Source organism: Triticum aestivum, chromosome 7D (assembly GCF_018294505.1).
Source record: "Triticum aestivum cultivar Chinese Spring chromosome 7D, IWGSC CS RefSeq v2.1, whole genome shotgun sequence".
Classification (NCBI taxonomy): domain Eukaryota; kingdom Viridiplantae; phylum Streptophyta; class Magnoliopsida; order Poales; family Poaceae; genus Triticum; species Triticum aestivum.
Genome location: NC_057814.1, coordinates 550135769 through 550159864, shown reverse-complemented (window position 1 = coordinate 550159864; position 24096 = coordinate 550135769). Strand labels below are relative to the sequence as shown.

The 24096-nt window shown below is 47.8% G+C and overlaps 1 pseudogene; it reads left to right on the top strand.

The window, feature by feature from the left end:
• The first annotated feature begins 1493 nt into the window (after nucleotides 1-1493).
• LOC123165408 (DNA repair protein REV1-like) lies at nucleotides 1494-24036 on the top strand (annotated as a pseudogene).
• The last annotated feature ends 60 nt before the right edge of the window (nucleotides 24037-24096 follow it).

Here is a 24096-nt window from a genome sequence, read left to right as displayed (position 1 = left end):
TCCCCCGGAGCCCTAGATTGCTTCTGCCCAGGTTCCGCCTCGAGATGGCGGCGCTTCGTCCCGAAAGCTTTCTTATGATTTTTCTAGGTCAAAACTCTTCATATAGCAGAAGATGGATACCGGGGGCTGGCCAGGGGGCCCACAAGCTCGGGAGGCACGCCCTGGGGGCTAGGGCGCGCCCCCAGGCTTGTGGCCACCTGGTGGGTCCCCTTATGTTGTTTCTTCCCCAATATTTTTTATATATTTCAAAACAATTCTCCGTAAAGTTTCAGGACATTTGGAGTTGTGCAGAATAGGTATCTTGGATTTGCTCCTTTCCGGTCCAGAATTCCAGCTGCCGGCATTCTCCCTCTTCATGCAAACCTTGTAAAATAAGAGAGAAAAGACGTAAAAATTGCATCTTAAAGTGTAATAACAACCTATAATGCAATAAATATCAACATAACAACATGATGCAAAATGGACGTATCAAGTCGTTGCCCCGTCATACACCTCCCGCGACGGTGACAGAACCCCGCACAACAGACAAAAGCTAGCCCTCCAAGGCGATGCCTCCAAGGAGGTTACAACGTAGACGTCGTTGTCGCCCACTCCACGAGTCTGGAGTTTGAATTTTCATTCGGAGAGTCCAACCACTACAAGAAGAGAGAGGATGAGGATCTCAGAGAAAACGCCTCCAAGGAGGAAACAAATGCCCACATGCAACGCCATTGACAAAAGGCTTTCGCCTGTGTTCCTCCTCTTTCATTAATGGGCTTGTAGATCTGAAGCACCTAGGGTACCTTACCATGGAGACAAGCCTGTTGTGTAGCACAACCCAACACAGCCGCCATGCCACTCTTTCCGTCATCCATCACCACTCCTCATCATTTTCTAAAAAAATCACCACTCCTCATGTCACATCTGTCCATGGTCAAACCCGAGCACACATGTTGTTGCAGCCGTCGATCTGGGGCCGCCACCCCGGCTTCAACTCCCCACTCTCAGCAGGTGTGACCATCCCTGCCAAAGCAAGCCGTCGTGTAGCCCTCGCCATGGATCCGGGTGAAATCCCGCATAATAAGATAAAAGACTATTCTACCTGTTGTACACGTTGTCATCTCTTATTTACATATTTTCTAGTATAATCCCCACAAATTTAGGAGATAATCCATTTTGTATGCTATTTTTTTCCTTCTCTAAATTATGTGCATGAAATAAGATAAAAGACCGCCTTATCAATGAATAATGACTGATTCCCTGCAAAAAAAAAAAGTCAAACGATCACTCCAAATTCAAGATATAAATAGTGATCTAAAGACCCTTATATTTCTTTACAGAGGGAGTACTCCCAATGTACTCGAAATTCAAGATTTAAAAACTGACCATTTCATAACATTTGAGTAAAAAAATTTGTGACCATTTCATATGTACGTATCGCTGAGGAAACTACATTATGATCGTTTTATTTGCACACAAGTGTCTGTCTCACCCCCTATCGGCGGGGCAGAGTGGACTAGCACCCACACCGGCTCCAGCAAAGCACGACCGCTTCCTTCCCTTTCGACCGCGCCGCTATTCTGACTCGCGCGCTCCCGAAAATTCCCCGCCCCGCTCGCCCCTTCCTCCCGCCATGAGCACCTCCTCCGGCCGCCGCTCCTCGCCGCCGCCGAGGCCGGCGCCCTCCTCGTCCGGCCAGAAGCGGGCGAGGGGCGACGACGATCCCGGCACGTCGCTCGTTTCCAACCCCGCCTCCACCTCCGCCTCCGCCCCCGCCCCGGCCCAGAACCCTCGCCGCGCCTTCGCCTCCTCCCCGTTCGCCGACTTCGGGAGCTACATGTCCGCGAAGAACAGCAAGCTCTCCGCGCAGTTCGACGCCGACGCCTCCACCTCCGCCGCCGCGGCGCCCGGGGCCCTGTTCGCGGGCGTCTCCATCTTCGTCGACGGCTTCACCGTCCCCTCTAGCCAGGTGCCCCCGCCGCTCGCCGCCGGCTCATACTGCAGTCGCGTGATTCCGTCGGATTTTGTTGTAGCTTCATGGCTATGTCGATTTCCAATCTTATTAGTGTTTGGGGATTGGCAGGAGCTGAAGGAGATTATGCTGAACAACGGAGGCCGGTTCGTCAACTACTTCTCGAGGCACACGGTAACGCACATCATCTGCACGCACCTCCCGGAGAGCAAAATGCGGAACATGAGGTAATACAAATGGAGGTTCACTTTCTGTGCCAGTCTACGGACGCGTGTAATGATTATGTTTTTCTGTGTGTGTTGTCCATGATATTGTTGCTGCTTCATCCAGAGCATTCAGCAAGGGTCTTCCTGTTGTCAAGCCGGGGTGGGTGGTGGATTCCCTTGCAGAGAACCGGCTCCTCAGCTGTACTTTCTTTCCCCCTTCCATTTTTGTAACAAGCCTGTTAGTGCTGAATGATCTGCTTCATTGTTGCAGCTTTTCCTTGATTGTTTAGTTAAACCATGTTGCTAGTTTTTTTTGTACAATAATATGTTTGGTTGAGTTGTGAGTTGCGATGCAATTAGTAAGATCATTTTCTTCAAATTTCAAATTTCAATTAGCAATACATGTGCTCTACTGAATTAAATACAAGTAGCAGGTGCTAGCAGAATGAGCAAACTTTTTTAATTGAACACAATGTTAATTATTATGGAAAGATTCAATTCTTTGCTTATTTCCACCTACGATAATTTTATTTATTCTCACTGAAGGTGCTTATATTTAATTCAGTAGAGCACATGTATTGCCTATGAAGTTTTTTTATGACACCTAAAGTTTGTATGCACTTATATTACTTCATTTGTTCTTGTACGTAATTATGATTCTGTTTTCTTACTTTCACTTAGGGATTCCATACCAAATAAGTCAGCATAATTCTTCAAGCCGAAAGCAGATGAAGCTTTCTGCTTTCTTTTCTGGGAAACAAAATGGAATACAGTATCAGGGCAATCAAAATGATGAAAACAAAGACCTTGAGTTCCAAACTTCTTCTGCTCAGGAGGGATCACGTGACCAAACTGAGTCTTGTGAACAGGAAGGGCCATTACTGAATGTGGAGGTAGCAGAAGACTCACTATCCTCAGATGAACATAGAGTTCCATTAATGAATGTGGAAGTAGCAGAGGACTCACTATCCTCAGATGAACATGGTGTTCCATTGATGAATGTGGAGGTAGCAGATGACTCACTATCCTCAGATGAACATGGAGTTTTAACATTTGAAGAATGAGATGATGAAGATTTTGCAGTGGATGAGGATGATAATGCCTGTAAAATAGCATTTTCAGAAAGTATGGATAATGGCATGGATCCTGAACTTCATGTGGCTCAGTCTCCTGATGCTACTTCAAGGTGTTCAGATGTATGCGGTACAGGCTCTGTGGGCAGCCATTTGTCAATTGGTTCATTGGAGAAAGATACAGCTAAATCTTCTAGCCGGTCACATTCAACCCTGACAGATCCTAATTTTGTATAGAATTATTTCAAGGCATGTTACTCAAACAATTTAGCGTCATCGATGTTACACTATTCTTGGCATGGTGTGGTTTAAAATTGTAACATTGCCACTGAAGTCTTGAAAATATTCTCTTTTAAAGTAATCACATTTATGTCGAAGCCCTGTTCTTGTGTTGGTAAGGATTGGACAGAATGCAATCTTGTGTGCAGTAAGTGTATATGGAGGGGTGGTTTGAGGTTTCATTAATAATTTTTGAAGCTCGTAATTACTGAAATGCTTTGCTGCTTCTATTTCATTATAATATCAGATATCTTTTCATAACTGTGATGTTGCATTTTTTTGTCACACCTATTATTTTTACAATAACCTTATTTGGTACTGTAGCATTCTCGACTGCATTTCATTGGGACTTGGCGAAATCGCTACCGCAAGCGCTTCTCAAATTTGCCTGGAGCTAAAAGCAGTAAGGGCAACAATGATCATTCAGGGAAGAAGAAAACAATCATTCATATTGATATGGTAATCTTGTTAACATGTCATCCTATTTGCTAGCTGTACAACCACAAACAAATTGTACTTCTATACTTGTAAATTTGGCCGTGAAGTTCCTTTTTTTTTTGCTTTGCACTATATTTAGCTGTATAATTAGGCATATCACTTTGTGACCTTTAGAATCCAGGTTTAGTTATGCCATGCTTATGAATTAGGAATCCCTGATCAGTGATCAGTCACAGTTTTGTAACTTGGTTTATAAATGTAATAATGAATCTAACAAGCGTGGTAAATTGAAATTCTACTTGTAAAGGACACACCATCTTTTTTGAGGAATGTGCTGAAAAAGAGCTAAATACCGCTAACCATGACTTAGTTCTCTATGCCATTGGATTCTGTGAAAAAAAATCATCCACAGAGACTAGCAGGTAAGCAGCAAATCAGATCTTTAAAACTTCAGTCCAAGATACATATTTCAGTCAGTTGTTGAATTAAATACTCACAGAAGACTGAAGATCAATATTTTCTCAGTTGCTTATCTTGATCCTGGGCATAACCTTTTTGCAGATTCATTACTGTATTTTGGTATATGCTGCGTATGCCAGAGCTATTTGCATCACATTTTACACATTTTCTCCGCAATTCCAGGACTGCTTTTTTGTATCCGTCATCATCAGAAATAGGCCAGAGCTGCACGATAAGCCGGTAGCAGTTTGTCATTCCGACAATCCTAAAGGAACTGCAGAAATCTCATCTGCAAACTACCCTGCACGAAACTATGGTGCTTTTATTTTTATTGGATATCACAGCTGGAGCTTAAAATCTTGGTACTTTTGACACATCTGACTATTTATGTGTCCTCTTTCGTGGGTTCCAGGGATAAAGGCTGGCATGTTCGTTAGAGATGCCAAAGCTCGGTGCCCTCACCTAACGGTTGTTCCTTATAACTTCGATGCATACGGGGAGGTATATAGTTTACTACGATGGTCAGTTTGCCTTCAAATTTTGTCTGGACACTCCCGTTGTTATAATTGAGATGTTGGTATGGAACTATTGTAGGTTGCGGATCAGTTCTATGGTATTTTGCATAAATATTGCACTAAGGTTCAGGTTTGTACCGTATTATCCCATGATTACTCAGCATGTATTCATGTCAATACAATCCTGGCACTGTGATTGCCGCACTTGCATTCAGAAGTCTAACAAAGTTATTTAGGCTTTGAGTTGTGATGAAGCTTTTTTGGACATGACGGAATGCTTACACGATAATCCAGAGGAAGTTACAGAAAGAATGAGAAATGAGATTTTTGGTACAACAAAGTGCACTGCCAGTGCAGGTATTGCTGAAAACAGGCTCCTAGCCCGATTAGCCACCAGATCCGCAAAGCCGAACGGACAGTTATTTATTTCATCTGAGAAGGTATGCGTCGATGTTAATCGCGTCCATCCTTAGATTTGTAAAACCGTCCCATTCCATGTACCAGGTTAGTTTAAATGAGTTCCTGTTTGGAACAACAATTTTGTAGGAATAAATATGAAGGAATTGCCCTGTTGATTACAACTGTGAGGTTGAGTCAACTACACAAGCTTATTGACTAAGAAAGTGCATGTTCTGTTGTTTAGAAAACTGTAATCTGTTTCTGGGTATATTAGATCTAACTACAACGTAAGGTGCTAATGGCTATTCACCTGGAGAGTATGAGCTAAATGAAAAATAACCTTGAGAGTCTGTGACTGTGTGTCATGTAAATCTTTTGTGGAAAATATTTTCGATCTGCTTACTGATTTTACTTTAGTCTTTTCATACAGTTGAATATAATTCAAAACAGTTAATTAGTGCAAGTATTTGCTTTATTCATCATGGCACAGTTTCTTTTGACTTGCTAAATCGACTTCTGTTTTGTCCAAGAGCAACGCTGTTACAGGTTGATGATTATTTGAGTACCCTCCCTATCAAAGCACTTCCAGGCATTGGTTATACTGTTTCTGATAAACTGAAAAGCAAAGAAGTTGAACACTGTGGTCAGCTTCGCAACATTTCAAAGGTTTGTCCCTTCTCTTCAAGGAAATTGACAAGGGCACAGTCAAGTGATCCTTTATTTTTACAAGTTTGATACCATGCTTGACTAAATTTACTAATATGGATTCGAATGAATATCAGTTGTTCCATCTTTTTCAATGAGAAACTGTTTGTCAGTTTATCTGGGGTATCTGCTACCTAAAGATTATATCACGCATTGCCATATCTGTGATTTGGAGGTCTGTACATATGGTTTCTTTACTGATTTCATTCAGTTAACTTACTAGCGTGCAGACAATTCTTATATAGGATGCTCTCCATAAGGACTTCGGAAAAAAGATCAGTAACATGCTATGGAACTATTGCAGAGGAATTGATCATTCAGTTGTTGAAGCTGTTCAGGTAGAAGCATCCTAGTTTTTTTTTTCTGTTGTGAGAACCTGCGCCTGTATTGTCAAGGCCATAATTTTCTTGCAGGGAAACATGCAAATTTGATGCCAGTTTTGTGTTAAGATTGCATAGCAAAGAATGGTACCTTGAGACTGCACACGGTTAACACATTGTTGCAAACGCCTCGAAGTAACTACATTCATGTAATTGTTTTCTCCTGAATTGATCTCGTAGCCAATTTCATAGACAGGAAGTATCCAGATATATGTTACTTGGGAGAACATGGGCTCTCTCAGAGCTGAGCGACTCTCGGCCGTCGGATCGGTTTTTTGATGCATTGTGAACCATTCGATCTCGCGTCTGGAAGATCTGGGCCTTTGGATAAAAAACGGACACTGCTACAATGAATAGTATGGAAGCATTCGTGCCACCGCCTGTAAATAGCTTGCCCCGCCAAGGGCATTTTTGTCATTTCACGCTTACGCATATAAATTGCGTCCGCTCCGTGTAGATGACCTAGCCGCCTCTCCCTCGCATCCGCGCCCTCAACCCTTGTCCTCCCGCATCCCAGCCCCGCTCGCCCTTGCCCTCTCCCTGACCTCTCCCTCCACCAGACCTCGCAGTCCCACCCACTTCGCCGCCACCAACGCCCCGCAGACCTCGCCGCTGCCGACGCCCCTCAGACCGCGCCGCCGTGGACCTCTCTCCTCGTCTCCCTCGCACCATGCCGCGATATCCGTCGTCCACTGCACGCCGTCAGTTCGACCGAAGAGCAGCGGGGGTAGAGACGCAGGGTGAGGAGCACCCGTCGGAGGCGCTTGATGCGGCTCCCCCGTCACTCCTTCTATGCCCACAGCTGGTGCTCCCCCGTCGCTCCTCCTCCTCCATAGTGAGGCGCTGCACTTGGCCGCAGTTCTACTCCAGGTTCTAACCCCCCCCCCCTCTCTCTCTCTCTCTCTGATCGATTTGTTATCTCTAGGTGCTCATCTAGGTCTTCTGTTGCCCCGTTGATGTTCTAGGGTTAGGATTTTCTATTGGATTGGTGACTGCTGTGAGCTGGTAATATGTCATGCTCGGCCATCCCGTTGCAGGTGCTCATCTTCTCCCATCTTTCTCTGATCGTGTTTTAGTTGAGTGGCTGTATTTTAAGCAAGGATTGTGCCTTAATAGATATATCTACTATTATTGTCAGGCTTTCTTTTTTGTGTGGGGTTTGCTTATGTTCGGTTTTCATCGTTTGTGGCAGGATGTTTGCTGTCAAAATCTTGTGCTGCTGTGTACCAGTCATTCACCTATTTTGTTGATAATGGAGTATCTGTTGAGTATCTTTTTTGGAGCTAATCTTATATTTTTCTTCAGGTTGCCACCAATGGGAATACAGCCAGTGGACTGGTTTTGCTTGTCAGCGACCAAAACAAGAACAAGTCAATTCTTATCTGTACATATTCAATTTGTGGATGATTGGAGGCTCTGTGTTCATAGTTTATATGGGTCATCTTTATATCTGGGCCATGGTGGTTGTGATTCAAATATTTTATGGAAACAGAGCTTTTTAACCTACTTAGAAGATTGAGCGAAGAGAGACAGCTGCAAGGGTTCAGGTTGCCGAATTGGTAGCTTATAGGGCATTCTGATTATACTATTATTTTGAACCAGTAAATCGTCAATGAATTAGCTATCACCAATTTAATATATTTCAAATGTACATATATTCTTGCGGGAACAAGTTTTATCACACTTCTTCACGGCATTCTTAATCAGGAGCTTGATAACAGAATAACTTCAGATTACTTGATGTATAAGGTCGTCAGCAGCATAATAAAGTATCCGAAGTTTAATCGCTATTTTCCTTTATAAATTGCAGGTACGGCTCAATATATATGCCAGTATGCAAATAATTTCCATTGATGATGATCAGTTTAGAAACTTCACGTCATTTTAAGAATCTTTTTAGCTTATTACATTGTTCTAACATACTAATATGTGTAAAGAACTTATCGAAAACAGAGTAATAGACTGTATTCTGCACATGACATTTATCACCTGCTTGGTACTGAATTTTGGAGGGAGCTGGACAGTACATATAAAACTATGTAGGAAAAACAGTTTCTTGCACATTTATATAGATTGTGATATAATTGCATTGTTTGTTACTTTGTTTGCATCAGGTTAGTTAATAGGTCTGTGCAAATCAATTCTTGCAACCACCTATCTACTCTCTGACCTGGTTCTATAAATATCGATGTTTGTGCTCAGTATAAGCACACCATCTCCTTTGGTAGTTCCAGTTGAGCAGATCATTTTCAGCTTGCAGGGTTGTCATCAGTTTCCTCATTGGTGCCCTCAATGGATAGAGCGTCTCAGTGGAGCTGCTGAAGCTAGATGCTCAACCTGCACATGAGTGAGTGCTCGTGGAAGCGCGCTGCAAACATGTCGATGGTGGCTGCTGAAGCTTGACTTTGGCAACGAGTCCAGGTGGCCATTGGCACAGACATGTCATCCGTGAGCTTTAGTTCCAGGCGAGATTCCAAGAGGTTTGCTCTATTATGCTTGCAAATTTGATTGTGAGAATTACAAGATTGGACTAATTTGTGAAGCAATGGAGTTTATTGTTTGCCTTGGGTGAATTAGGTTAATTTGTACTACAGAAAAAGGAATGTCCTGGTTCAGTTTACACATTTCAACTCACACCTTTTAAAGAATATAACATGTGGTTGAAAATTGATTAATTGAGAAGTTGAGAATCTGAAAATGTTTGTCTATAATGCATCTATTTGTGTGTCAGGCACTTCTCTTTTCTCACAGAACACAACCTTATAGTATGTTTTTGGGACATATTTTGAATCCTCACACTAGATCCGACAATATGTTTTCGGCACAGATTTTGAATCCTCACACTAGAGCAGAGGCAAAAAATTAATAGTTGCATTAATTATAGGAATTATAGGGCCACAGTTCAGGTACATAAACTCCTAAAGCCAATAGAGAAAGGTAGAAACACAAATGTGAAATGTTAATGTTTGGTTCTGAGGTGTTGGCTCTTGTCCCCATATGGTGTAGTTTCATCAGACAACAATTCTTATTAACTGACTTTGGTCTAGCATTAGTTGGTACCACAAAAGTAATTTAGCTAAGGCTTCAAAATTGGATGTTGTGTTTTCCTCTTCCAGTGCAGAGCCAATAAGATGAAAAGGTTGATTTTAATCTCAGTTATGCATCTCCCGTGTCTCTTTTATGCTCATTGTTGCTACATGCTTGCTTCAGAGAGGACTGTGTTAGTTTACTTCGCACTGATGTTGTATATAGTTGCATGTTTTCTTAGACTATTTTATTTGACTTACAGAAATGTTCCCTTGCTTTGGTTGGATGGGTGTAGGAGCAGCAAGCATCGCCGCCACACGGAAAACTCCAGTAACTTCTTGCCCCTTCCAGCCTCGGTGAGATGGCATCGTATTTTTTGTATGTGTACATTTCTGCTTGTGGTGGCATTTTTGCAATCCTTTACTTTGGGTTTTGATTTTTTTTTCGTTTCATGGTTGTTGTCGCAGGATCACGAACGACTTCAAGCTGAAGATGTTGAACCATGTGATGCAAGAATTATTATTTTGGGCTCCTATGGAAGGTATTATTCTCGTGCAAAACCCTATTCTCCCCTCTTTCTTGATCTATTAGGGTCATAAATCTGGAATCGTGGTTTACTACTTGAAAGTCCATGGTCAGTCTTAGCCTCATTCTCTTGATTAACAACAGATTTATGCTCTTCCTGTTGTATTCAGTCAAGGAACGTACATAGATATTGGAAGCTATACACTATAATGGAATTTCTTCTGCTCTCGTATGGAAACCTGCAACACACTGAATGTTTTATTTGTCGATGACAATGAATTACTCATGTTTTGTCTAAAAAATGTGAAACAATTCTTATTTGCACTTTCTGCAGACTCATGTAATTGCTGTCAAGAACACTGTCAGTTCAGCGGTTGTCATCATGCAAGCAATTGGCCGCTGATCTGCTTGCTCTTTGTACTACTAAAGGTAAATTTTGAACAATTTTTACTGCCATTGTTGCAAGGAAAGTTGGTGACGCTGGCGTGTCTCAGTAGATGCAAAATAACATATGGTGGCGTAGAATGAACCTATACTTTCCATAGTGTATTTGACTTCTATTCATACCTGTGTACAGCCATATGAACCTATATATGCTATCTGAATTTAGTGGCGGTTTATTTCAATTTGTCTCTTGGTCAGTAAGTTCGCACCAACGAGATTGCATATGTGGTCTACTGAAGTTGCAGATATAAGTTCATTGCATCAAAAAGTTTCATTTCTTCACTTTTATGTAGTGATGCCAATAATGTTTCAATTTTAAAAAAATCGACTACATATGTGAGTGTGAATATATAGGTAGTGCAATCAAGTACTCTCAAGATATTAATGTCTATCTTTTCTGCACTAATTGTTTATTCCTTGTTTTGTTTGTACTGTTGCTTTGCCACTGACCCATAAAATTGGATGTTCTTTCAAGAAGAGTCTCTCTTTTCTACACTAATTGACTTTTTCCCTCCCACCCGGGTATGAAAGGCAGTGTTTTTTCCCTCTCAGTAAATTACACTATTTTCAGGTGGCATCATACGGCGAAGCAGGGGATATGGATCAGAAGCCGCAATGGTGCGCGTGACGACATGTCTAACACTTGCCTGACCCTGGACTCTGGCTTCTTCTTTCAAGTAAGCTCATTTTGCTCTTCTACACCCCCCAACTCATGTGAGGATCTCTGGTTGGATTTGGGTAACCAGACCCCAAGAGATGTAATCCTATTTGGATATAAATTGTCTATGCTAGCTTGATTTAGTTAATAGGAGTAGATTTTATAGATGAACTGTGTATGCTAGCTAGATGGGGTATCCATTAACGTCTAAGGTTTCACAAGGAAATGAGTTTCTTGCATTCTCATGTTGAAAAGGATTAAAGAAACCTAGCAGAATATGGTTTCAAAGTTTTAGTTTCTTATTGGGTTCATCCACAAGGTTTGCCGAAAGTTATCAACTTGCTTTGTAAAAAGGCTTTGTATCATGTATCTTTGTTTGTGCAAGAAATCCAATTGGAATTGGTCTCTTGTCATGTGCATGTACTTTCTTTATTGCTTATATATTTCAACCACTTATCTAAGTTGTCTCTAAACCATTTTCGATGACTCAGGTTGACCATACTATTGTGAGAATCTCGGCCAGGATCATTCTTTATATCATGTTGGATCATCTTGGAATTTGTAGAGTAATTTATCGTCTAAGGATGTACTCACAGAACACAATCAGTGTGGTTGTGCTTTTCTACACTTCTGTCCAGAGCAATGGGATATGTATTCTGTACTGTACGGCTACCCTCTAATGCATTTCTCAGACTTCAGTCTCTCTCTTTCTGCACAAATGACTTGGTCTAATTATTATGAAAGACCTGTGGAGTGTGTTGCTTTCTATATAAACAACTCGCTCTAATTCTGATTTATCATATTGCATAGCTTTTGATCTATTGCATTTTGCCAAACTTGATGCGTCAAGATTTGAGCTACTATATTGAAAGCAAAGGTAAAATTCCAATGCACTCTCCAGCAGCATGCTCATATCGCCTACTAATCCATTATGTTCCTACTTTTATTTACTTTTATCAAACTTAATGACAAGTGGTTATCTTTTGTGGTCTTATGAATACGCTGAACTCGATGTTGCCTTATAATCTCATAACGGTATTGAACTCAATTATGTGTTTCTTCTGTCACAAACGAATGTTTCTTCTTCACTTTATTTTGTTATCATGTTTGAATTCATACGCTAAACCAAGATTTCTACTAACTTAGCACTACTTGCTTCACCAAAACGTTGGGACCGGCACCCTCGCGCCAAGGCGCGCTGCCGATCTAGTGCCTTGTGAATACAAGGAACAACAGGCCCCCTGAAATTCGAAGAACTGTTTTTGTTTCGTAAAGATGTCCTGTCTTTTGGAAGGAATTAATTATGTGAAGGATGCATGCCTTCAACATGAATTCAGATTAATATTGCTTATTTCGTGCACATTTTACTAAAATGCTGAAGATAAGTTTCTTCTTACAGATGTACAAAATGTCCTAATGTTCCTTTGGTATAATTCTTATGGATTGTCGCTATTGGATACAAAAGTCAATGGGAAAATGAAATATAATTATTTTGTTTTAAAGTATTGTGTGCCTCCTGCATGTATAGATTGCACTATTTTTGCTTTATTTTGGTTTATGATGGTTCCCCCCTAGCTGCTGCATAGCATGGTAATTTGCTGAAATACAACTGTGTCATAGTGGACACGTCATACACGATTGGACTAACTTGGTCTCCAAGAATAATAGTTGTGTTCTTTTTAATTGCGTTAGCTGCTGACATGGGCGCTTTTTTCTTTTCTCATAGGGATCAAAGGTTTAAGTTTACTTATCACTGATACCTAGCAGGCACTGTTGATTTTGGTATTCCTTTTCTTTTGGAACTGAATAATCTGATACATTTGAACATTTTTTTGGGACCCAAATAATACAGGAAACAAAATCTGTGGGTGCCGAAGTCAATTGGGGAGTCAGATTTAATGAGAACAAAGATGTATGCTCTTATTTATTTCTCTTTCCTGTTTATTATTTTAGTACTGCCCCTTTTCTTGTTTAATATTTTTTTTGTTTATTTGCAGGCTGATAATTTTCTAGTCAACCTCAGCAAGGAGGTTTCTTTACGCTTACAAGGATGTGAACTACAGGGCCGTACTATTACCCTTAAGGTTCTTTGGGCTGACTGAACACACTTTTTGTCTCCCATTTCTTGCCAGTTGGTTAAAGGTTCGTAGCCATATGTTCTGCCTTGAAGGGGAAACAAGAAGGAAAGGTGCTGGAGAGCCACTAAAATTTATAGGGTGTGGTGACTGCGAAACCATGAGTCGTTCTACCACGGTAAGGGTTAAATAATGGCATTTGAATATGTCATTGTGTTGTAATCTTAGTTTCCTTCGGCTTTTCTGTATGAACTTGGCTATTCTGTCTCATTGTTTTGTAATCTTGACCATTTTCGGCAAGGGTTTGGCAATTATTTATCGTGTGGAAGCCGCCTATAGGAGCTAAAGAGGACCAGAAATTGTAATGTGGATGGACTCGGCGACGCGACCCCTGCCGCGGCGTGCGCCTCCCCCGCCGCCCCTGCCCTCTGCAGTTCCTCGCCGGACCCGCTGCCTCCTCCTCCGCCGCTGGCGCCGCCCTCGCCGGAGCCATCTCTGCCCACCCCAGCCGCTCCGGCTCGGGTCCGGTGGGCCGACCTAGCCGACGACGATGCGCCCCCTCCCCCCCCCGCGTCGCGCGCCCGTCCCCCCTCCCCGGCTCCTCGTCGTGCTGGACCACCCGGCGTGGCCGGTGGCTCAGCCCCCCTCGTGCGGGGTTCTGCCGCCGGCTCGCGGCGGCTGCGGCTAACGACGCCGGTGCGGAGCCTTGCCCGCCGTGGCGCAAGGTGCCTCCTTGCGGGGTGGGGACGCGCGCCGCCGCCGCAGGCGCTCCTAGGGGGTGGTCGGCCGCTCTGACCTCGGCAGGTCTCGTGCGTCGTGGCACCGCCCGGTTGCTGGCCCTTGCCCCGTGCCGGCCCCGGCCCTGCCGGCGACACGCCGCGCCGCTGACGTCTCGGCCCCCATCGCTCACGCCTCCCCTTCCGCCCATTCATTGGAGCTTTCGGTTCATCCTCCCTGCGATTCAACGCGCTCCAGCCCCTCTGGCTCCTTGGGCTCGCCCTTTCCGGCTGCTCCCCGCCGGTGGCGGCGATGGCGGCAGCACCCGCCCGTCGAGGGGAAACCCTACGGGTTGCTGTCCCGCCCCGCCCCCTGGACCATGGCTTCCTGGGCCAGCCAGTCAACCCATGGAGCCAATCAGCTAGTGGCCGGGCCTCCCCCGTGCCCTAGGCCCGCGCCGCCCTTGCCATGCATTTGGCTGACCCGAGGCCTCCCTCGCGTTCCATCCTCCCTCCCGCCGCCACCACTGCTTCGGTCGTCTCCTCCCCCGAACTCCCGCTCGACCCGACGCACCCTCCTCCCGTTCGGCCACCCGGCGCTGCCGCCCCTCCCCCTCACCCCTCGCCACCTCGGGCCATGACCCGCGAGTGGGATGACGGCGAGGCGCGGCGCAAACGGCGCCTCGACGACCGCCGTGACCCTCCCCGCCCCTCTCCGGATGCCCTCCGCCGCGAGCTCCGCTAACTCCGGCACGGTGGCAGGGATGACCGGCGCTCCCCGGGCCGCTCTGACCGTAGGGGTCGGTCCCGCTCCCCTCCGGCGGCCTCGGGTGACTAGCGTTCTCGTCGCCGCTCGCCCTCCCCCGGACCTCGCCGCGGCCTGAGCCCCTCTCCATCCCGTGCTGCCCGTCCGCCTTCTCCCCGCACCCAAGCTCCGCCGGCCGCCGCCTCGACCCGGAAATATGTGCCCCCACGCGGCTGCTTCGGCGGCCCCGGCCTCCTCTGCCGCCCCCGGTGGTGGCCCGTCCCGCGGCCGCCAAGGCCCTTGCAAGAAAAAGAAGCGGCGCGGGCAAGGCAGGGGCAACCAGGCCGCACCCGCCTCGCTTGCTCTGGGCTCCTCCGCCGCTCCGGGGCCCATGTCCGGTCTTCCCCGTCCCCCGTGCTTCAACTGCTGGGTGGCGGGTCACTCTCCAGTCAACTACATCAACCCTCAGTGCTGCTACATCTGCAAGGACCCGGGCCACCCTGCCCTTCTATGCCCGGAGCGACCGGTGACCTTTGAGCTCATGATGTACGGCCACGACATCGAGGGGCTCGGATTCTTCCACCTCGAGGTCCCCGACGTCCCTCCACCCACCCCCTCTCTTCAGGCGATTGTTACTGTGGTGGATGGGGTGGCCTCCCCTGAGATGATCGAGGCCGAGCTCAACCACCACTACCATCGCCAATGGGATTGGGTGGTCACACCTTCCGCTGGCAACATCTTCACCGTGATCTTCCCCGACGCCATCAGCTACGGAGACTCCACCCGTAGTGGTCAGATCACCCTCGTCCTCAACCAGCTAGTCGTCGACATCATCGAGCCGATCCTCGACTCGAAGGCGGTGGCTGTCCTGGACACTGCCTGGATCCTCGTGGCCAGACTCCCAGACATCGCTCGGTCTGAGTTTTGTCATCCGCCAGATGTCCCGGATCCTTGGCAAGGTGGTTGTGGTCGACGAGCTCACCCTCCGCAAAGAGGAGGAGGTCCGGGTCAAGGTTAAGTGTCTGGACTCCTCCAAGCTCTGCGCCACCATCCGGGTGTTCTTCAACGACCAGGGTTTTGACCTCCAGATTGCCCCTGAGCCCCCAACCACATGGGCCGCCCTCGCTTCTCGGACGATGGCCCTCCCGGTGGCAACCCGGGGACTGACGGGGACTACCACGACCGCCACCACCCCCGCTCCCACCGCTCTGAGGAGGAGGGCTCGGATGACTCGCGCTCCTGCTCTCTGTCGCCGTCGCCCCCACCTCCTACCGCTGGGATCCGTGGGCGCCAGGCCATGCTCGCCCCCCTGTCCGCCACGTCGCTTCCCCCGGGCGTCCCCGCGGACCCGGCGGCCGAGCCCTTGGAGGGGAGTGATGCCTCTAGTGTCGGCCTGGTGGTGTTCCCGGCGACCTCTCCGCGCTCTCCCGCCGACCTCTCCACCGGTGGGCCGGGACTGGATGATGATCCGGCCCCCTCCTCGGTCTCGCCGGGCCTTGTCGTGGACGTCCCTCCTCCGGCCCTCCTCCCCGCCGAGCCACCTGCTGAGGCTTCGCCCCCCCCTCCGGACTCGTGCGCCCCTACGGGGCCCCCGCGGATGACATCCCACCTCCGGCAGCGGACCCACCTCCTGCTCCGCTGCCGGTGGTGGCTCTGATGCCCCCCATCTCCGTCCCGTCGCCGCCCGCTCCACCCTCAGCGCCCCTGCCCCTTGGCTGCTCCGGGTTGGCGCTCCAGCTCGCCCTGGCTCCGGACCCCGACGCGGATGGGGGGACCCGGGTGACCACCCCGGTGGCCTCCTAGCCTTCCCCTTAACGCTCCGCCGCCTACTCCCGCCGCGGCCAGTCTTCCTCCTCCCCGGTGACAGCTTCCCGCCGTAGCGCTCGGCTCGACGTTGCCCGGCCGGACGGTAGCTCGGCTCTGCCCATCCCCGAGCGGGCGGAGCTCTGGGCCGCTGCCCGAAATCTGGAGCCAGGTACCCCAGCCACCCCCCTCTGCTGCTACTTGTTCACTTTCTGCGCTCGAGTCAGTTCTGCTAGGTCACCTTGCGAAGCTCGCATCAGACTCCGCGATCATCTTCAGGGGGGAGGCTGCTCCCCCCTTAGTCCAGATCGAGGCCATCCGGGCACGCGAGATTCTTGACGGTAGATTGGCGAAAGCCCGTGCGGCCTTGCTCACCCCGCCTCTGCTGTGGTCGCGACTCCGGCTCAGCCTCGCAGAGCTGGTAGCCGCCTCCCGTTGGAGGCGGGTGAGCTTCGTGGCCGCACACGCTCCCGGATGGCCGCCCTCCGCACTCAAAGCGCGTCTCGTGTTCTGGGGTCAAGCAGCCCCCCGATGGCGCCTTAATGCGTGCCCTTTTTTGGAACATCCGAGGCTTCGGCCATGATGGCCGACGCCGACAACTGCTGAGTACATGCGAGATGAACACATTGACATAGTCGCCATCCAGGAAACCATGCGCACTGATTTCTCTTTATCGGAGCTCGACCAGCTGAGCTCCCACCTCTTTGCTTGGCATTGGCTCCCTTCTAGTGGGATTGCTGGCCACTCTGGTGGCATCCTTTTAGGCGTGAAGGATGCCACCTTCAAGGTGGGCAGTATGGACCGGGGCCAGTTCTTTGTGAGCATGGAGCTTTTTGAACGGGTCCTTAACTTCAAGTGGGAGGTTATCATCGTCTATGGTCCGGCAGATCATAGTCGTTCTGCCGCCTTCCTCGAGGAGCTCCACCGGAAGGTTTCGGCCGCCACCCTCCCTGTGGTAGTCGGGGGCGATTTTAACCTCCTCCGCTTCGCGGAGGACAAGAGCAATTCACATGTCAACTTTGCACGGATGCAAATGTTTAATGACTACATTGCTGATCTTGGCCTTTGCGAGATAGATAGGGTTGGTGCCAGGTTCACCTGGACCAACCGCCAGGCGTCCCCGACCCAGTCCGTCCTGGACCTGGTCCTAGTTTCCCCGGAATGGGACATCCGATGCCCCTTGGCGTCCCTCTGGGCCATCACTCGGATTGGCCCCGACCACGTCCCCCTCCTCCTATCCCCCGCTGACGAGCGCCCTCCGATCCCTCCTCGCTTCCGGTTCGAGACATACTGGCTGTCACAAACCGGCTTCGTGGAGGCCGTCGGCGCGCGCTGGGTGGAGGCGCGTTCCCACTCCTACCCCCGCCCCCTTCGGCAATTGACTCGTGGCAGTGTTGTGCCAAAAGTGGCCGGCAGTTCATGAAGGGGTGGGGTGCCAACCTTGGTCGCGATCTCCGCGAGCGCAAGAAGGCCCTGCTGACCGCGATCCAGGCCCTTGACCTCTGGGCGGACGCGGTCGGCCTCTCCCCTGATGAGTGGCTTGCCCGGTACGACCTGGAGGATCAGCTCCCCGTCATATACACCGACGAGGAGGCTTATTGGTGTCTTCGCGGCTCCCAGAAATGGATCTTGAAAGGCGACGCGAACACGGCATACTTTCATGCCATTGCTAATGGTCGCCGCAGATGCAACATCATCCCTCTTCTCTGGGATGGTGCGGCTCTCTTGCAGTCCCCTTGTGACATTCGGGCTCACGTCGACGGGTTCTATAAAAACCTCTTCTCTTCCCCCCTAGGAGCGGTCTGTCGCTGGCCCCTGACTGCTGGGCTGGCCCCCAGCAGGTTTCCGCTGCCGAGAATGCGGCCCTTACGGCCCCATTCTTCGAGGGCGAGGTGTGGGCGGTCATTAAAGGCATGAACCCCTCCTCAGCCCCGGGCCTCGACGGTCTTCCGGTGAAGTTCTTCCAGACCTTCTGGAATGTGATTAAACCTGAGATCATGGCCATCTTCGACGAGTTCTACTAGGATCCATTGACCTCGGCCGCCTTAACTATGGGATCATTTCGCTCATCCCTAAAGTGCCCGGGGCTGCCGACATCTGCCAGTTTTGCCCGATCACGGTGATCAATGTGATCTTCCGGATCTTGGCGAAAGGGTACACCAATAGGGTGACCCTGCTGGCGGAACGTATTACCCACCCCAACTAGTCCGCCTTCATTCAAGGGCGATTTATCCTGGATGGGGTGCTAGTCTTTCACGAAGTCCTCCACGAGGTCCGCGCTAAGCACCTCAAGGCGGTCTTCCTGAAGATTGATTTCCATAAGGCCTACGATACTGTCAGCTGGCCCTTCCTTCGGGAAGTTTTGCTCCGAAAGGGCTTCGACGATCGCTGGATCACCCGCGTGATGCAGATGGTCTCCTGCGGTCGCACTGTAGTGAACATCAATGGGGAGATTGGCCCTTACTTCCCCACCCTATGTGGGGTTAGACAAGGCGACCCCTTTTCCCCGTTCTTGTTCAACATGGTGGTGGACGCGCTTGCTACTATCCTGGACAAGGCTAAGGCGGCCGGCCATATTCGTGGGATCACACCCCACCTGGCCGGCGGCATTGGGATCTCCCTCCTCCAGTACGCCGACGACACCATCATTATGGTGGAAGGCTCGGAGGCGGACATCTCTAATCTGAAGTTCCTCCTCCTCTGCTTCCAACACATGTCTGGCCTCAAGATCAACTTCGACAAGAGCGATGTGATGGTGATGGGCTATTCTCCGGATGAATGCCGAAGCATTGCCAACCGGCTTAACTGCCGCTTGGGTTCTTTCCCCACGACCTACTTGGGGACGCCCATTAGTGACTCTCGACTCACCGTCGCCGACTTGCGCCCGACCGTGGCCAAGCTTCAGACGCGCATTGAGCCTTGGCATGGTAGATGGCTGTCGAAGGCGGCCCGGACAATTCTCATTAATTCCTCCCTTTCCAGCCTCCTCCTGTTCCTCATGAGCTTTTATAGCTTGCACGAGACCCTTCATCATGAGATTGCCAGAGTTTAGTCTCGTTTCTACTGGGCGGGTGACAACAATAAGCAGAAATACCACATGGTTAGCTGGCCTGACATCTGCAAGCCTCGGGAGCAAGGGGGCCTCGGGATCATGTGCTCTAAGCGCATGAACATCGCCCTCTTATCCCGATGGCTTTGGCGTATTTCGCAAGGACAGGGTGGCCTCTGGTTAGACATCATCTGGACCAAATACCTTCGTGGGCAACCCCTCGCCTTCTATCAGAGATCGGGCGGCTCCCAGTTCTGGCAGTCAGTCATCCAACTACTCCCGGTGCTTCGCATTGGGACATCCATCTCAGTTGGATCTGGGGCTGCGACTCTGTTCTGGTTCGACCGGTGGGCAGGAGACATCCCCTTTGCCATGCGCTTCCCTGACCTATTCTCCATCGCGGTTGATCCTTCGATCTCCGTTGAGAGGGCCCTTATTGACTTAGGGCACCTCGCCTTCCGGAGGCCATTTGGGCCTCCGGATTCTGCCACTTGCATGAGCTACTTGACTGCGTCGCCCTCCACGAGCCAGTGGTTGACGCTGGCCCGGACCTAGTTCGGTGGCGCCTTGAGCCGTCCGGCCAATTCTCCACCAAGTCCCTTTACCAGGCCATTGCCCCCTCCTCCGCCCCCTCCCCTTACGGCGGTTTGGTCCATCCGCTTGCCTCTGAAGATTCGAATCTTCGTGTGGCAATGGATTCGTGGGCGGACCCCGTTAAGGGTGGAGGTTCGCAAGCGCAATGGCCATGGTAACGGCTTGTGCCCGCTCTGTGGTGTCCCCGAAGACTCGAATCACATCTTCTCATGTGTGTCCGCTCAATTTATTTGGAGCTGCTTTAGACAGGTGGTTGGGGGCAATTGGTGCCACACCAATTTCTGCGACCTGTTTGCCGAACTCCAGAACTCCCCCCGCGTTCTCGCCACATTAGGTGGTTGGAGATTGGGGCGCTCGCTTGGACCCTGGACGGTCCGCAATAGACTTGTGATTCAGCGCATTCCGCTTCGACGTGCTACTGACGCTCTCTTCAAACTGTCTGGTTACTTGCAGCTTTGGCGGCCGCTTAGCCGCCCCCAGGACCGGGACGCCATCTCCGCCTTCATCGCCGACCTCCGCTCGATGGCTGTCCGTCTATCGCCGCCGCCTCCGCCTCCTCCCCCCAAGCCGGATAGGAGTCCTCGGCCTCTCTTCTGTCTTTTTATTTTTCTTTGGGCTTGTTGAGCTGTGCCCTCAGCAAAACCTTGTGTACTTGTCCTGAGACTTGGGTGTGTGCGCTGTGAACTTCTCATTGTATGGGTGCTTTGTGGCGGTTTGCTTTATCTATAAAGTGGGGCGAAAGCCTTCTTCGGTATTATTTATCCTGTAAAATGAGTTTCAGTTCTTAGTGCATATGTGCCTGTTATTTTATTTTGTATTTTTAATGCATCATGTGATTTTTTTATCACTGCTATTTGACCTTTCTTTCTTCTTTGTTGTTTCAAAGATGACAGGTGCAACTGACAATTTAGTCACACTTCAGAGAATTGCAAGACAATTGTTTGCAGCCTTGCATGTTGGTAAGTTCGATAAATTGTTCTCATATCTTATATACACCGCTGTAGACTGCCATATAAGTCTGTTCAAGTAGCCTCTTTTCTGCGGTTACTTTGTTGAATACTAAGTTCTATAAGGCCATATTCTAGATGTGAAGGAAGTGCGGGGAGTTGGACTAAAAATGTCAAAGCTTGAGCATGCAGATTTAGGTCGCGGAGGTATCTTCTAACTATTCAATTTCTTAACACCCTTTTGGGCATGGTATACATACATATTGCTGCATTGTTTATGTAACAACCTTTTTCTCTAACAATGCTTCTAAGTGCGTGTTGTTGTGCATTAGAAGAACACCAAAAAGGTGTGTTTATGTCACATTGTTTTCTGAAGGTACTCTCGTGTAGTATTGGTTTTAAGATAAGTAATATTAAATGGTTTCTTTCCAGCACATTGATACAGTAAGTCAATAACATTTGCTTCTTCCACCACCCTTATAATAGCTTGCCCGAGTACGTCTCAGTTCATATACTATCTCCAGGTTGCAATGCTCATACATTTTCTGCTAAAATGATAATTGCACTTCATGTTCTTCTTTCCCTGCTGCTTACCTGATTTTATGAATGCTTATGTCCTTACGGTTTTTATTTTTTAGTGAAGCACAACAAGGGAATATGCTTAAATCATGGCTTGGTTCATCATCTGAGAAGCTCAAGAAACAATGCAGTGAGAGAACCTGCTTTCTTGGGAAGACTGATGGTGCAGGTATTGGTCTTTTTTTCTTTGAATTTTTATTATATCAAGGTGTCATTTTCCATCGTGTAGCAAATGCATTATTTTGATGTTGCTTTACATGTTTAGCGTTGAATTTGCAAATTTTCCGTCCCGTGGATTTGTTTAAAAGATTTTGACTTGTCAGAGATCTTGTAGGAGCCTCTACCAGTGAGATGCGAAATTTGGGAAGCTCCAGACCATCACTTACAGGTGTTGCATCCCACTCGTCAAAGGTGAAGCTTACAAGTGGTAGGTTTACCAGAGTTCATGCCGCTGAGTTGCCACCATTATCTGAACTTGATTTGGAGGTCCTCAAGAACCTTCCTCCAGAGATAATATCTGAAATGAATGACATGTATAAGGGAGAATTGCATGGTTTTCTGGGCACGATAAAGGGCGATGAAGGCAAGGAAAGCAATTCAAAATCTCGTGTTTTACCTGCCGTTAACCAGAACTCCATACCTGTTTGTAATGCAAGGTTGCACCAATAAGGAGAGCGCACTGACTCCATGCATTTGGAGAAACGGAATAATATTAAGGTGATGATCAGTAAACATAAAATTGGAAACAGAGTGGAAGCACTAGTCAAATCTGCTACTTTGTCATTCCTATTTTGAACCATTCCTCAAGTATCCTAATTGTTGCCATTACTCCCATAGGGGGCATCAGACCAGGAGGTTCAAACTGCCCATGCTTCGTGCTCAAGAGCCGATGAATTGATTGATACAGAGAGTGTCACACGGCTTGATTTCATGCCTAATTCTCTAAGCCAGGCAGACTTCACAGTTTTGCAGGAATTACCGGAGGATGTCAAGGCTGATTTGTTCAATGTGCTTCCATCACATAGGCCAATAGACCCTACATGCCGCACTTCAAACGTTACTGAAAATAAATCTCTGAAGAATGGAGGAACTGATGATCCAAAGAATCCAGTGATTTGTGTTCTGCCAGGAAGTTCTCAGAAATGGGCCAAACAGTTCAGAGTTAGCAGTTCCCTACTATTGAATGCCATTGCAGAGCAACACGCAAATTCTATCTCCAGTCAACCTCTATCTTCAATTTTAGAGCATGTTGCTTCCCTCCTCCCTCTGTGTCCTACCTCAGGTAGCGAAGAATGGAACGACACACTCTCCCGACTCTCTGTTCTTCTTACAGAGTATATACACCTGAAAGTTGATTCTGATATTGAAGAGCTGTACAAATGTTTCCTTCTTTTGAAAAGGTAAAGTGTACTGTTCGAGAAAAAACGGGTAAATCATGCAGTCATTTAACCATTATTAGATGTGAATTTGTTGGGAAATTGTTGCAAACCAAGATGTGCATACTTAGTGAACATGGATCGGTATAAATGTAGTAGTTAGTCTCCCTCACGATGAGGAAGGTTATTCATGAAACCAGGTTCTTATTCTTAACCACTGAACTTTTCCATTGTAGGTTCTTGTCAGCATCTGAGCTTTTTCTGGAATTGCACAATAGCATTATTCCTTACTGCAGGTAAAATTTACATGTTCAATTATCATCATTTTGGTTGTGGACGACATTGTTAGGATTTACCACTGTATTTGTTATGGCTGGCTTCTGGTCCTTTGCTTTATCACTTTTGACTTTCACAAACATGAGGAATAAACTACCTTAGTTTTTAGATGGAACCAGACAGTTGTCCACCTTCCATCTTCGTTCTGATTATAAAGTTTTTAGTTGTTTCTATTTAAGCTTTAAAGGTCCACTACATTTTGAAATATGAGTAATTTGTGCTGCATGCACACAAATTTGCAAGTTGGATGCAAGTAGACGCATCAACTCGGCAATTCAGATTCTGCACATTTTTGTCCACAAACTTGTCAAACTGATCGAGTGAAAGCCCATCCCAGTAACTGTTTGGTCCTTTTATAGGACTCCATCACTCAACATTATGGTGGGACACCGCGTCTCTAGTTTGAAGTTCAGGTATTGCGGGCCGTTTGGTGATAGAAAGGATGGACAGAGGTGCGTGGGGGTCTGTGCCCTTGTTTATCAGTGGCGACCATGGAGTGTGATGACTGCTCTCTTGTTCTGCGGATATGAACCGAAATACTGAATCAGGGGTTGGAATGCGAACTTTCTCGCCACGCCATGTATAAATGGGGAATCATGTACACCTGTAAATATTACCTTTTTTGTGAGAACTGTAAATATTACTTCTACATGAAAGATGGCACGAGCTGATATACGCATGTCCTGCTTTGTATGCAATCGGTGTTGAGCACAATCCTACTTGCAAACCTCAGAAAAGATTCATCTTTTTCTGAATGTATACCACGGTTATGTCGTACATATGTAGTTTTATATCAAGAAACAGCAAGAAGAGAATT